Source organism: Rhinatrema bivittatum, chromosome 2 (genome assembly GCF_901001135.1).
Source record: "Rhinatrema bivittatum chromosome 2, aRhiBiv1.1, whole genome shotgun sequence".
Taxonomy (NCBI): Eukaryota; Metazoa; Chordata; class Amphibia; order Gymnophiona; family Rhinatrematidae; genus Rhinatrema; species Rhinatrema bivittatum.
Window position 1 is genome coordinate 420,185,734 of NC_042616.1, and position 16,501 is coordinate 420,202,234.

Here is a 16,501-nt window from a genome sequence, read left to right on the forward strand (position 1 = left end):
CCACCGGTGACGGTGGTCCCTCCGGCTCAGCCTCAGCCTCCCTCTCCCGTCGAGCCGGGTCTAGTTACCCCTGGTCTCCGGGCAGAACTGGACCGGCTGGTCCAGGAGGCCATCGATAAAGCGATGCAACGGTTCCAGCCTCCCCCGGCACCGACTCCGGCACCGAGAGCGGAACCGGCCACCGAGCCGATTGCGGCTGCACTGGCACCGCTGTTACACCGGATGGAGGCATTAATGACAGCCCTTCCACCGGTGATGCCTATATCACCGACACCGGCAAGACCGCTGTCACCGACAGATATTTCCTCGGGTGGAGAAACACCGTATCGGATCCCACCTTCGGGTATAGTTCCGTCGGTTCCAGGGCGTCCCTCGCCACCGATCTATCCTTCGGCATCGATACGCCCCTCTGCTCCACCGAGGTTTCCGATGCCGGCATCGATTCCATTGAGACCGACACCGGTTCCTTCGATGCCGACCCCGGCACCGATCCCGGCATCGATTCCATTGAGGGTTTTCTCGATGCCCCCGGTGGCTCCTTCCAATTTCTCGGAGCCTCAACCAGGACCTTCAGGTGTTCAACCCCCTAGTGGTCATAAAGGTCACCAACCTGATCCTTATGACACTTGGGGTGATGATACCTCCTCTGATACTGATAATTTGCCTTCACCTCCCTCTCCCGCAGAGAGTAGAAAGCGTTCTCCCCCTGAGGACCTCTCTTTCATAAATTTTGTGAAGGAAATGTCAGAGTTGGTGCCTTTCCAGCTCCAATCTGAACAAGATGACAGGCACCAGATGATGGAATTACTCCAGTTCCTGGATGCCCCTAAAATTATAACATCCATACCAATCCATCAGGTTTTCCTAGATCTTCTAAAGAAGAATTGGGAATCCCCGGGATCTATTGCTCCAGTTAATAAGAAAGCTGACACTACATATCTGGTACAGTCAGCTCCTGGTTTTCAAAAACCACAATTGGACCATCGTTCTGTAGTCGTAGAATCAGCTCAAAAGAAAGCTAAACGACTAAAACCCCACTCTTCTATACCTCCTACCAAGGAAAACAAATTCCTAGATAGCATAGGTAGGAAAGTATATCAAGGAGCTATGCTGATCTCCAGAATAGCTTCCTATCAGCTGTACATGACCCAATACAATAGGGTCATTCTCAAACAGATACAGGACTATTCAGATTCCTTGCCAGAACAGTTCCAGCCACAGCTCCAATCCCTACTAGCTAAGGGATTTGAAGCTGGGAAACATGAAATTAGAACATCTTATGATGTATTTGATGCTTCCACGAGACTTTCTGCTACAGCAATCTCTGCTAGACGCTGGGCTTGGCTCAAGTCATCTGATCTGCGTCCAGAAGTTCAAGACAGGCTATCTGATTTGCCTTGTCTTGGGGATAATCTCTTCGGTGAGCAGATTCAGCAAATTGTTGCTGAACTTAAGGATCATCACGAAACCCTTAAACAGCTCTCCTCCATTCCTCCTGATATACCTTCTAAACAGCCGTTTAGAAAAGACTCCAAAAAGCCTTTCATTCGGCCCAGGAAATATTATCCCCCTTCATCTAAGCCTAGGCCTGCACGGTCTTATCATAAGACTCAGCCTCGCCAGACTCGAAAGCAAAAACCTGCAGCCGCTCCACCTCCGGGCCCTGCAGCAGGTTTTTGACTTCCACTTGGAGAGCATATACCAGACCCCTCTTCCAGCTATACCAGTGGGAGGTCGACTATGCCACTTCCTAGAAAGATGGCATTTGATCACTACAGATCAGTGTGTATTAGCAATCATTGCACAGGGTTACCATCTCAACTTCCTGACTCTCCCTTCCGACTCCCCACCCCTGCAGGCGTGGAGTCTCACAGATCACTCGGTTCTTTTAGAGCAGGAGGTTTCTCTTCTCCTACAGTCAAACGCTATAGAACCCGTTCCTCCCTTTCAACAAGGACAAGGGTTCTATTCCAGGTACTTCTTGATCCCAAAAAAGTCAGGGGGACTTCGTCCCATCCTGGACCTAAGGGCCCTCAACAAGTACCTCCACAAGGAGAAGTTCAAGATGGTGACCCTAGGCTCGTTGCTCCCTCTGCTACAAAGAGGGGACTGGTTATGCTCTCTAGACCTAAAAGACGCATATACCCACATTGCAATAACACAATCTCATCGCAAATACCTCCGTTTTCTAGTAGGCCAAAGTCACTACCAATATCGGGTGCTACCTTTCGGCCTCGCATCCGCACCACGCGTGTTCACCAAGTGCCTCGTAGTGGTTGCAGCGTTTCTACGACAGGAAGGTGTCCACGTCTACCCCTACTTGGACGATTGGTTGATCAGGGCCCCAACCCAGCAATTAGCTCGGTCCTCCCTGACCCTAACAATTCAAACTCTGCTTTCCCTAGGGTTTCTAATCAATTACGAGAAATCCTACTTAGTCCCATCTCAAACCTTATCCTTCATTGGGGCAGACTTGGACACCTTACAGGCAAAAGCCTTCCTTCCTCATCAACGAGTCCAGACCATAGTGTCCCTAGCTCGCCAGCTGCGGTCTCAACACATAGCAACAGCTCGCCAATTCCTTGTTCTACTGGGACACATGGCCTCCTCGGTTCATGTGACTCCCATGGCCCGCTTGGCCATGAGAGTCACACAATGGACTCTGAGACTACAATGGACTCAGGCTATTCAGCCTCTGTCCTCCATAGTCCACATCTCCAACGCCCTTCGTCTGTCTCTTGCATGGTGGATGAATCCGTTCAACCTCTTACAGGGCTTACCCTTTCTTCCACCAGATCCTCAGGTAATTCTCACCACCGATGCTTCCAACATCGGTTGGGGTGCCCATGTAAACGATCTGCAAACTCAAGGGCACTGGTCACGAGAGGAAGCCAAACACCAGATAAATTTCCTGGAGTTGCGAGCAATCCGCTATGCTCTCAGAACTTTTCAAAGTTGCCTATCGAACCATTCCATACTAATTCAGACAGACAACCAGGTGGCCATGTGGTACATAAACAAGCAGGGAGGCACAGGCTCCTTCCTTCTGTGTCAGGAAGCTGCGCAGATTTGGGCGGAAGCCCTCTCCCACTCCATGTACCTCAAGGCCATCTACTTGCCGGGAGTAGACAATGTCTTGGCAGACCAGCTCAGCCGAGTCTTCCAACCACACGAGTGGTCACTCAATTCTCTGGTAGCGACCTCTCTGTTTCACAAGTGGGGTTATCCCCACATAGACCTTTTTGCGTCCCCTCAGAACCACAAAGTGGACAACTACTGCTCTCTCATTCGCAGCCAGCACTCTCGGCCGAGAGATGCATTCTCCCTCAAGTGGACGACAGGTCTACTCTATGCATTCCCTCCACTTCCTCTTCTGTCGAGGACTCTCGTGAAGCTACTCCAGGATGGTGGAACCATGATCCTGATAGCACCATACTGGCCACGCCAAGTGTGGTTTCCCATACTCCAGGATCTCTCCATCCGCAGGCACATTCCTCTGGGAAAGGACCCGCATCTGATCACTCAAAACGACGGATGCCTCCTTCATCCCAGCCTCCAAGCCTTGTCCCTGACGGAATGGATGTTGAAAGGTTAGTCCTTCAGCCATTTAACCTTTCGGACTCAGTTTCTCGTGTCCTAATAGCTTCACGAAAGCCCTCCACAAGACAATCTTACTCATACAAATGGAAAAGGTACACATCATGGTGCACTTCTCAGTCCCTTGATCCCCTTTCCTGTCCAATCTCTAACTTCTTGGACTATTTGTTGCATCTATCAGAATCCGGTCTCAAAACCTCTTCCATTAGAATGCATGTCAGTGCGGTAGCCGCCTTCCATAAAGGTATCGGGGGTGTCCCTATCTCAGTACAACCCCTGGTAACACGCTTTCTTAAAGGCTTGCTCCATCTGAAGCCACCTTTACGTCCACCGGCCCCATCTTGAGACCTTAATTTAGTTCTTGGTCGTCTCATGAAGCCACCTTTCGAACCTCTGCACTCCTGTGACTTAAAATTTCTCACATGGAAAGTGTTATTCCTTTTGGCTATCACTTCAGCTCGCAGAGTTAGTGAATTACAGGCCCTAGTTACCTATCCGCCTTACACTAAACTTCTGCAAGACCGGGCGGTACTCCGCACTCACCCTAAATTTTTACCTAAGGTAGATTCGGAGTTTCATATCAATCAATCCATCATACTACCTATCTTCTTTCCCAGGCCCCACTCCAACTCCGGGGAACAGACTCTGCATACCTTAGACTGTAAACGAGCTCTAGCTTTTTATCTAGACCGTACAGTTTATCACAGGAAGAGCACTCAATTATTCGTCTCTTTCCATCCTAACAAGTTAGGACAACCTGTGGGTAAGCAGGCTCTTTCCTCCTGGTTGGCGGACTGCATTTCCTTTTGCTATGAGCAAGCTGGCATTCCTTTCCAAGACCGTGTCAAAGCACACTCTGTGAGGGCCATGGCGACTTCAGTAGCACACCTTCGATCGGTGCCGCTTCCTGACATCTGCAAAGCTGCAACCTGGAGTTCCCTCCATACCTTTGCAGCCCATTATTGTTTGGATAAAGCTGGAAGACAGGATTCCATCTTCGGCCAATCTGTCTTGCGTAACCTTTTTCCAAACTGATGTACCAACACCCTTCCACCTTCCCGGTAGGGTGCGGATGCCCTTCACCAAATTCCACCCCAGTTGTTGTGCTTGTTGCACGCCGTTGGGTGCATTTTGTGCAAGTCAGGACATCCTCAGCTTGGTACTCACCCATTTGTGAGGACAACCATCCTGCTTGTCCTGTGAGAAAGCAAGTGTTGCTTACCTGATGTAACAGGTGTTCTCACAGGACAGCAGGATGTTAGTCCTCACGAAACCCGCCCGCCACCCCGCGGTGTTGGGTTCGTTTATTTTATTTTTCGGCACTGCCTGTAGCTATAAAAACAAGACTGAAGGGAGACCCCTGCTGGCTGCAGGGTTAGTGCCGTGCTGGGCATGCCTAGTAGGGGCCAGTCAAAGTTCTGAAACTTTGACAGAAGTTTTCCTTGGTTGGGCTCCATCCTCGATGTCACCCATTTGTGAGGACTAACATCCTGCTGTCCTGTGAGAACACCTGTTACATCAGGTAAGCAACACTTGCTATTTCATTGTGTATATCTGAAAAGGGTGTGGGAGTGTGTTTGTGTGTGTGTGGGGGGGGGGGGGGGGGGGAGGGTGTATGTGCAAGGCTGTAAGGTTTCCCTGGGGTATGTAATAGTCTTTTTTTTATTTTTATTTTTTTTAACATAGAAACATAGCAATGACGGCAGAAGAAGACCAAACGGCCCATCCAGTCTGCCCAGCAAGCTTTCGCACTTGTTTTTTTCTCATACTTATCTGTTACTCTTGGCCCTTAGTAACCTTTTGGTTCTATTTTCCTTCCACCCCCCGCCATTAATGTAGAGAGCAATGTTGGAACTACATCTAAGTGAAATATCTAGCTTAATTAGTTAGGGGTAGTAACCGCCGCAATAAGCAAGCTTCTCCCACACTTATTTGTTTACCCAGCCTGTGCAATTCAGTCCTTGTTGGTTGTCTGAATATAAATCCACTTTTCTTCATTCCCCCCTGCTGTTGAAGCAGAGAACTGTGCTGCATATGTATTTCAAGTGAAATATCAGGCTTTATTGATACGGGGTAGTAACCGCCGTAACAAGCAAGCTACTCCCCGCTTTTTTGTGAATACAAATCCTTTTTTCCACATTTCCTCTTACCGTTGAAGCTTAGAGCAATGTTAGAGTCGCATTAACTGTGTGTATGTTTATTGAATCAGGGTATTATCTCCAGGAAGTAGCCGTCATTCCCACTGGCCACCCTCTCTTCATTCACATCCTCTATACTTTATGGATCCACAGTGTTTATCCCACGCCCCTTTGAAGTCCTTCACAGTTCTGGTCTTCACCACTTCCTCCGGAAGGACATTCCAGGCATCCACTACCCTCTCCGTGAAGAAATACTTCCTGACATTGGTTCTGAGTCTTCCTCCCTGGAGCTTTAAATCATGACCCTTGGTTCTGCTGATTTTTTTCCAATGGAAAAGGTTTGTCGTTATCTTTGGATCATTAAAACCTTTCAAGTATCTGAAAGTCTGTATCATATCACCTCTGCTCCTCCTTTCCTCCAGGGTGTACACATTTAGATTCTTCAATCTCTCCTCATAAGTCATTTGATGAAGACCATCCACCTTTTTGGTCGCCCTTCTCTGGACTGCCTCCATCCTGTCTCTGTCCCTTCGGAGATACGGTCTCCAGAACTGAGCACAGTACTCCAGGTGAGGCCTCACCAAGGACCTGTACAAGGAGATAATCACTTCCCTTTTCTTACTCGATATTCTTCTCTCTATGCAGCCCAGCATTCTTCTGGCTTTAGCTATCGTCTTGTCACATTGTTTCGCCGACTTCAGATCTTTAGACACTATCACCCCAAGGTCTCTCTCCTGCTCTGTGCACACCAGCCCTCCCCCCCCCCCCCCCCCCCCCTCCCCACCATCAAATACAGTTCTTTTGGAGTTCAACACCCCATATGCATGACTCTGCACTTCTTGGCATTGAATTTTAGCTGCCATATCTTCGACCACTCTTCCAGCTTTCTTAAATCCCACCTCATTCTCTCCACTCCTTCCAGCGTGTCCACTCTGTTGCAGATCTTACTGTCATCCGCAAAAAGACAAACCTTACCTTCTATCTCGTCTGCTATGTTGCTCACATAGATATTGAACAGGACCGGTCCCAACACCGATCCTTGCGGCACTCCGCTTAACACCGTTCTCTCTTCAGAGTAAGTTCCATTTACCATCACACATAGTTGTCTGTCAGTCAACCAGTTTGCAATCCAGGCCACCACCTCGGCACTCACTCCTAAGCTTCTCATTTTATTCTCCAGCCTCCTGTGTGGGACCGTATCAAAAGCTTTGCTGAAATCCAAATAGATGACATCGAGCGCTGTTCCTCGATCCAATTCCCTAGTCACCCAGTTAAAAAAGTCGATCAGATTTGTCTGACAGGATCTTCCCCTGGTGAATCCATGCTGCCTCTGGTCCAGCAATTCTTCCGACTGTAGATGATTCGCTATTCTTTCTTTCAGCAGCGTCTCCATTACTTTTCCCACCACCGAGGTGAGGCTAACTGGTCTGTAGTTACCAGCCTCCTCTCTGCTCCCACTCTTGTGAAGCGGGACCACCACTGCTCTTCTCCAATCACTCGGCACCACTCCCATTTCTAGGGATCTATTGAACAGGTCACGCCAGCACATCTCTGAGCTCCCTCAGTATGCTGGTCTGAACCTCATCAGGCCCCATGGCTTTGTCCACTTTCAGTTTCCCCAGCTCTTCCCACACATTCTTCATTTAGATGTAAATGGAGTTACATCTATTCCACTCCCCTCCAGTTTCTTGTTAACTAGCGATGGCCCTTCTCCTGGGTCCTCTTTAGTGAACACCGAACTGAAGTATTCGTTTAATATTTCTGCCATTTCTTTGTCTCTCTCTACACATTGATCCTTTTCACCTTTCAGTTTCACTATACCACTTTGAACTTTTCTCCTTTCTCTGATGTATCTGAAAAATGTTTTGTCACCTCTCTTTACCTCTTTGGCAATCCTTTCTTCTGCTTGACTTTTTGCTGTCTTGATTACTTTCTTTGTCTCCCTCAGTTCTACCAGATATTCTTCTTTGTGCTCCTCTCTTTGGGATCCTTTATATTTCTTGAATGCTGTTCTTTTAGCCTTTATTTTGTCAACCACCTCCTTTGAGAACCAGATAGGTTTCATTTTTCTTTTGCTTTTCTTTATTATTTTTATTTTTTATTTTTTTTTCATTTTCATTTTTTTATTTTCAACAATAATCACAAGAATCCTCTTGTACAGTAATAAGGATAATATAATGTAACAAATATCTTCAAATCAGATATCTTCATTCAAGGAAAAGAAAAGCAAACATGAGTTCTCCAAAATTAAGGAAACAGGGGAGAGACAAGTGTAATCAAGTGGTATATCTCAGGAAAAATATATAAAAGAAAAGAATAAATACCCTGTGAATACCCCAAGACATTAATTCTAGCACCTACTCCATAAATATTGTATCTCTTCAGGAATGTGTGTCCAGAAACGCTCGTAACTGTATAGGTTCAAGGAAAACATATGTCACATTGTTTTATTTATTTTATTTATTTAAGAGTTTTTATATACCATCATTAAGTTATTCACCATCACAACAGTTTACAATAGGGCACCTATATCAAAAATATATGGGTCGTACATTACATAGGTGGTGCCATTAGTATTCGGTAACAAAAAAGGCATTTATTTGGGGGATTGAGTGTTTCATAGCAATGTGTCCTGAAGGTTGCCTACAGTTAAAAAGGTTGAACTAATTCAGTAAGGAACGTTAAATTAGGCATTCGGTGCTTTATGCCGCATATCTTTGCTTAATTGCCTGCATCAATTTTCTTTCTTGAAGGCTTGTATGAAAAGCCAGGTTTTGAGCTGTGTTTTGAAAAGTTTATGATTGCTCTGGAGTCTAAGGTCAAGGGGCATGGAGTTCCATAATATGGGACCGGCTAGAGACAAAGCTCGCTCCCTCACTTGGGTAAGTCTTGCGGTTTTCACAGAAGGAATGGGAAGGAGTACTCTGTTTGCTGACCTTAAATTTCTGTGTGGGACATGTACTCTAAGTGCTGTGTTCAGCAATTCTGCTTTATCGTCGTGGATAAGTTTGTGTATTAAGCACAGTGCTTTGAACTGTATTCTTTGTTCTATGGGAAGCCAATGTAGGGTGGCGAGTGTATCTGTTATGTGATCTCTTTTGCTTTTTCCAGTGAGAATTCTCACTGCAGCATTTTGTAAAATCTGTAGAGGTCTTACTGTAGTGTTGGGTAGGCCTAGTAGCAAGGCATTACAATAGTCTGTGCTGGCGAAAATCAGCGATTGAAGTACAGTATGAAAGTTTGGTAAGGATAGTAATGGTTTCAGTTTTCTTAGTATCATGAGTTTAGCATATCCTTCCTTAACCTTTAATGATATGTGCTGTTTGAGGTTTAGTTCATTGTCAATTATTACTCCAAGATTGTGAACTTTTTTTGCTAAGTCAATTTGTTGGTTGTTATTGAGAAATATTGGAGTTTGTGTAATATTCATGCTTTTCCTTTCTAAGTGTATAAACTCGGTTTTATCAATGTTGATTATTAGCTCCATTTGGTTTAGAAGTTGTTTTATTATTTCCAGATACATCATGGCTAGGCCTATTGTTTTTTCAATAGTTTCATCGATTGGAAGAATTAACTGGATGTCGTCAGCGTAGATGTAGTGTATGATTCCAAGTCCAGCGAGAAGATGGCAAAGGGATAGAAGATATATGTTGAACAGCGTAGTGGATAGTGCTGACCCTTGTGGGACTCCTGTTTTCAAGGTAATCTTGTCGGATAGCATGTTTTTAATTTGAACTTGAAAAGTTCTGTTATTTAGATAAGATCTGAACCATTTGATTGATTTGTCTTGTAGACCTATTTCTTCAAGCGTTTTGATTAGTATTATGTGATTCACTGTGTCAAAAGCTGCTGATAAATCTAGTAATATCAGAATATATTGTTTTCCATTGTCGAATCCTCTTAGTATATTATCTGTTAGAGCAAGTAGGAGTAAAGGATATTGTTATTATCTAAGTGCTCAGATAGCTGTGTTTGTACTGTTTTTTCGATTAATTTGGCCATTAGAGGTAAGTTTGACACTGGTCTGTAGTTTGCTAGTATTTGGGGATCCATGTTTTTCTTTTTGATTATTGGTTTGATGATTGCTCCTTTCAGTGTGTCTGGCACGTATTCTTCTTCTAGGGAGTAGTTTATAATTTTTGTAAAAGTAGGGGCTGTGATTTCAGTAAGCTTTTTGATTTCTACTATGGGTAATGAATCTATTTGGTGTGGGGCTGGATTTGGTTTCTTGATCATGTTCTCAACCTGGTAGTCGGTTATTTCGACAAATTCGGACCATGGTGTCACGTCTCTTTTACACATTTTAATCTCTTGTTTGGGTATCTTAGGTATTTTGTTTCTCAGGGTCTCAATTTTATCATTGGAATAATATATTAAACATTTACATGGATATCTCAACGTAAATTTAGCTCCATATGTTAAAGCTTCAGCTCTCATTTCTAGAAACACTTTCCTCCTTAACTGGGTGGCCCTTGCTAGGTATGGGTAAATCCACATGTTTTGGCCATAAAACAATGCAGAACATTTTTGCAAGAAAAATCTTAATACAGGTTTTATTTATTTATTTATTTATTTACAAACTTTTCTATACCGTCGTTGTTAATTCACCATCACAACGGTTTACAAAAAGGGCACAAAAGAAAATAAAAATTAATTGGTATAGTTAACAAGTTATAGATGTGCCATTGTTGAACAGTATCATGTATTCGATAAGAAAACTATGTGTAGATTATAGCTTATATGTTGGTTGGAAGACTATCATACGGTTCAAATCTAACGTTAATATTCTGAAATGTATTTGGAGATAATAGAAATTAAAAAACTGATTCTTTGGTGCTTACTTAGCTTTCATTTGTTTTTCTTCATTCTCTTTATAAAAGGCTTGTTTAAAAAGCCAGGTTTTTAGACTTGCTTTAAATAGCTTCAAATTTCTCTGCAGTCTTATTTCGAGTGGCATTGAGTTCCACAGTACAGGTCCAGCCAGAGCTAGGGCTCTCTCTCTTACTTGAGTGAGACGTGCTGATTTAACAGATGGAACAGTCAGTAATGCCTTATTAGCAGAAATAAAGGTAAATGACACCAATAATGTGGCTCAATCTGTTACAATAGTATCTAAAGGCATCTCTAAAATATCAGACAAATTCACAAGTTGCTCAGATAAAGCATCTTGATTCTGTTGGTCTTTAGGCAAATAATACATTTTTTAGATTACAGGTATATTATCAGATGGAAAACCCAAAATCTTAATTAAATAAGATTTGAACAAATCTAAAGGAGGTACCAATTTAACACATGGGAAACTGAGTATATGAAAATGTAAACTTTTCAAAACATTTTCAATATTCTCAAACTTCTTTGTATGTATTGATTCTGACTTTACTAAGTCATGCTGAAGATTCTCCACTGTTGTTAACCAAGTGTCTATTTGTTCTACTTTCTTATCCAAAGAATTAACAGTTTCATCCATAGTTGGAATGTGTTGTTTAATGTCCAGCGTAATATTTGTTAACGTCAAAATAGCTGACTAAAGATACCAAAGGGTTTATTAAAAACAGAGCATACCTTCAGGGCGCCTTCTCCTGATCCCATATGGGTTAAAATGCCTTAGCCAGTTCCAGCAGGGTCCAGCAAAACGGTTAATCCTGAGGCCCAGCCAGGATTCTCAGGAGTCCTGGCTGGGCCTCAGGATTGTTATATGTGATATTTGCTTGTTATATTCAATTCAGTCTCTTACTGACTCGATTCAAACTTTTTTTCTTTTTGCTTTTTTACCAAACGCCCATAATGTTGTCTTCTATTGTACAGGAGCAAAAATAAGCTAAGTGATCGGGGACAATTGTATGACAGAAGACAACATTATGGGCGTTTGGTAAAAAAAAAGCAAAAACAAAAAAAGTTTGAATTGAGTCAGGAAGAGATTGAATTGAATATAACAAGCAAATATTTTGAGATTGGATGAAATACCAGGATGATATGAGATAAAAATAAAAAATTTGGTAAATTGGTATAATAAATCATAAATAAAAAGAGTATAAAAAATAAAAACATTTATTGATTTTAAGACACATTTAATTGAATAAAAATAGGAGGACAGGAAGGGGATGGTTGATGATTACATATACGAGATATCTGTGAGCAGAGCCGTGGAGGCCAGTAGCAGATCTGTATGAAACTTACCCCATCCCATTTAACAATTTTTCAAGTTTATTGGTTTTTCCAAAATTGAGAGTGGGGGTATACAATTTGTTAGATTGAGCATCAAATGCATTTGCGGCACCAGAGAGCAGGTACTTTGGCTGCTTGGGGGGTGAGGAGGTGGGACTTGAAATACGGCAAGGGCAGCACTGGAGGGTGAGCGCTTTCACTGGTGGGTGGTGGGACTTGAAACACAGCATGCATTTTGGCCCCAACTGGCTTCCAGTAATGGCTGGAGGTCTTGAAACGCTGCATCTGCAGCTCTGGAGCAGCTTTTTAATCAGCCTAAACTTAGGGTGAATTTCGGTTTAAATCGATTGTCACATAGGGAAAAATCTGGGAATTTATTGGTTTAAACTGAAAACGAAGGACCCTAAATGTGGGACTCCTCAGGGATCAATTTTATCACCATTATTATTTAATGTCTGTCAGTTCTCTGGGTAGGGTGATTTCCAAGAATGGAATTGGTTACTATGTGTTTGCTAATGATATCCAGCTGTGTATAGAAATTAAATAATCGTTTAGCTGATATTGCACATTGGATGAATGTGCATAAATTAAAAATGAATCCTGGAAAAAATGATGCCCTATTTATTGGGACAAAACAAATTGAGATACTGGAAGGAAAGATAGCTTGATGGGGTGCCAGTTTGTTTTAGAGACCATGTTAAAAGCCTGGGCGTTTTATTGGATTCACAATAATCATTGGAACCTCAGATTCAAACTGTGACAAAAACTATGTTTTTTAATTTTTCTAGGATTAGGCATATAGGGCCTTATTTGGTTAAAGACATGTTGGCTTCTGCAATGTATGCGTTGGTACAATCCCATTTTGGATTATTATAATTTGTTTTATGTGGGAATTACCTAAAACGACCCTGCATAAATTACAATTAGCCCAAAATACAGCAACTCTGTATTTATGAAGATATGAGAAAATTACACCAGTTCTATGGTCATTACATGGTTGGCATGACATAGTTCTCTATTTAAAGTTTTGTCCTTAATTTTTAAGATCTGGGGTATAGAAATTCCATCTTATTTGAGAGATCATTTAGACCAAGCTCCTTGGATGATTGCTAAAAATCTCCACTCCATCTGCAATCAAACTTATAGGTACAAGGAACAGGGCTTCTTCTGTTTCTTAGCACCACTTATAGAGTTTCCATGAAAAAGATTCAGTCTGTAAGCAATGTATTTACTTTTAGAAAAACAACTAAAACTAGGTTATTTCAATTGGCCTTCAATCTACACTGATTATGGTCCATTTCTGGGTGTTTATGTGTATTCTATAAGGGTTGGCTAATAATTTGATTTGATTTTAGTTTATTTTATTAAATTTTAGGTTTGTGTTATTTTATTGATTGTATTGATATATGTTTGTGAACTGTACTTTTTGCTGTTAACTTGCCTTGAGAGTGGTTGTAATGAAAAGGCGGTTTTTAAATAAAAAAATTGATGATGTATATGAAAAATGGACAGTATAACCAGATTGAAGCCTTGACAATTAGTGCCACTGCTCAAAAGGCCCAAACTTGTGCTAATTCAACCCCTTTTTTGTGCCTAGCATGAGTCCAATACATGCGCACACGTTTTTCCATTTTATTATGCATCCATGTAATCCAAGACTATGCTTTCAGACAAAGTTTTGATCTACTAGTTTCATAACTCGGTATTTTAATACTTCTGTGAATATGCTCCATTATTCTGATTTCTGTCCTCTTTCTGGATACAATTTCTGAATTCAGCAGAGCATAATCAATTAGTTTGCTGAGCAAGGGAGCAGGTATGCTTTCTCTATAGATTTTTTCTGTTTGGTTGGGGAATGGGTTTTACATAAAGGTCCTTCAGAAGAAGCTGTCCCAGTCCGTAGTGAAACTGCTGGTAAACAGCAGCTCCTTTTCAGTCACTAGAATCGCATGTCCAATGAGCCCAACACTTGCAGGTTGCTGGCTGGGATAATTTAATGTGGTGCAAATCATGAACCTATCACCAAATCCCTTTGATCTAGATGAACTTTCTAAAAAAAAATTGCCATTTTTTATGGGAAAAAACCCCAAACCAACCGCCTTCATTTTTCATACAGATTTTTGGACAGTATCCCATTTATTTATTCACAAATAAAATCTGGTCACAACTGTCTCTTCCCTTGCCTGAAAACAACAACAAAAAATAAACCAAAAACCTTGACAGCCCAACCTTGAGACATTTATGGCCAGACATGCTAAATTATGTGTCTCTGTAAAGCGCTGCATACATCTGGTATGTGCTATACAAATCATGAGAATAATAATAATGGTGTTTTTGTTTACTTACAACTCAAAGACTACATTACAAAAACATTTAATCAAAGTGTAAATAAGTATACCTCATTTGACTTTAAAGCATTAATAGAGCTTTATAGAGACAACAGAGTACAGTTTCCAGTATTTACAAGCTATTTAGTAGATTAAAACCGTGCTCTATCCTTTATCTTTATCTAGTGTGTGGCAGAAGGTTTTAGATGTGACACTAATTGAAGATGATCTGTATAAATGTAATATGGGGATATATATAAACTCACAGAGAATATAATATTAAGAGAGCTGCAATTGTGAATAATGCAGGGGACCAGAGGAATTAACTTTTCAAAATGATTAGGAGTGCTAAACTAAAAAATTACCCTTCTCTGGACACAGTGAAGGAGATTGTTCAATATTGGGAGTTCTCAAGCATCCCCTGCACCCACAGAACCTGTGCCCTTTATTTTCACCTTTGAGAGCATTTAAATCTGGAATAGCAGTGTTTAGGAAATGCTTGAAATGTAATGAGGTCAATGCAACCTTAATTCATTATCTATGGGAGTCTGTACCTTTTTTGGGGAAGTTAATATGTTAAGATGGTAACTTTCAACCTGGCGCACGGGCACACATGCATCGGCCCGTGGCCAGGGACGCAGCCATTTTATAACATACGTGCACATATGTGCATTTAATAAAATAGCCTGGTCACACGCATATGTGCACCAAATTTTCAGTGGGAACACGAAAATAACACTTTTATCACATAAATCAGGGGATTTTAAAAGGGGCGTGTGCCAGAACTATTCAGTTTTACCAGTTCAACCAGTTAAGAGAGAGGTCCTCCAAACACTCCTAATTTAATAGCCTTCACTCCATCCGGTTAGCCCCAACCCTTAAAACCCTGCAGATCTGCCTACTTTTCTTTATTTTTTAACTTACCATAGCAGAAGTAAACTTACGCGGGAAGGGGCCTCGGCATGTGCTGGATTGCATAAGTATTTATGTGCACGCCCTGAAATGTCCATGCCCCCCGCCCAGACCATGCCCACACTTCCGAGACGTGCACGCTGCGGGAGATACGTGCATATCTCGGCAGCTTTTAAATTCCACTCGGTGTGCACAAGCCCGACATATTCACACATCCCCTAATTAATGCCTATGGCAGGCTTTTAAAATTCACCTTTATATTGGTGCAATAACTGGGAAAAAGATTTACAGTTACATTTGACTTTTACATATTGGGTAACCAGGAAGAATGTGTTCTGCTGAAAAATATCATAAGTTGTTCTTGGATAAAGTGTGTGTGTTTTTTTAAAAAAAACAAACTATTTATAACAGAGACAGATACAGGAGAAAAGATATCCACATAAAGCATTTAGCATCCTGCAATAGTAGCAACAAAGATAGCACATGGCAAGGTGTAGAGAGAGAGAGAAAGCCTGCCTTACCATAGTGCCTCCTCCCTAGACAGGTATTTGTATCCCTATGGGAGGCCCACCTAGTAACGCGAGGTGAGGGTTAAGTAATAGTGTAGGGGGTTAGGGGCCACTTTCACATTCAACATGAGACGTACGAACAGAACAGTGGTCTCTTGTGAAGATTTGATGACCTACGGACCACTGTTCTGTTCGTACGTCTCATGTTGAATGTGAAAGTGGCCCCTAACCCCCTACACTAATACTTAACCCTCACCTCGCGTTACTAGGTGGGCCTCCCATAGGGATACAAATACCTGTCTAGGGAGGAGGCACTATGGTAAGGCTCTCTCTCCCTCTCTTATGAGGCCCAAAGTGAGTAATTAAATCTAAACTCCAAATATAAAATCTCTTCCGTATACAATCCAGACCACCACAAAGCAATATACATGAGAATGAGGTGCATACGAGAGTGCTGCAACATTGGGGCTTGAGTCTGACAGCAACAAAACATGAAGTCCGGCCCTTCACTTTGTAATAGTTGAAGCTGATTGTTGAAATGGGTGTTGGCTGCTTGTGGAAAGAGAATTGTTGTGTACATGAATCTGCAGTAACAATGCTCTTCTATGTATCTTATAGCGTTTCCCCCATTTTGTGTGTGTGTGGCTGGGAAAAATGCTTACAATATCTCCAGTCCTGCATGTCACCCAGTGAGTCTTTTCCCTCCCATCCCCACCCCCATAACTTCTTCCTGCTGGGCAGCGCGCGTGCCCCCTACGACAGCAGGCGCGCGAGGCTTGCCTTCCACCCTAGCAACCTTCCTCTGCCCGAAGGAAATGGTACGGCAGGGAGGAAGCCCCTGGTAACGGTGCGG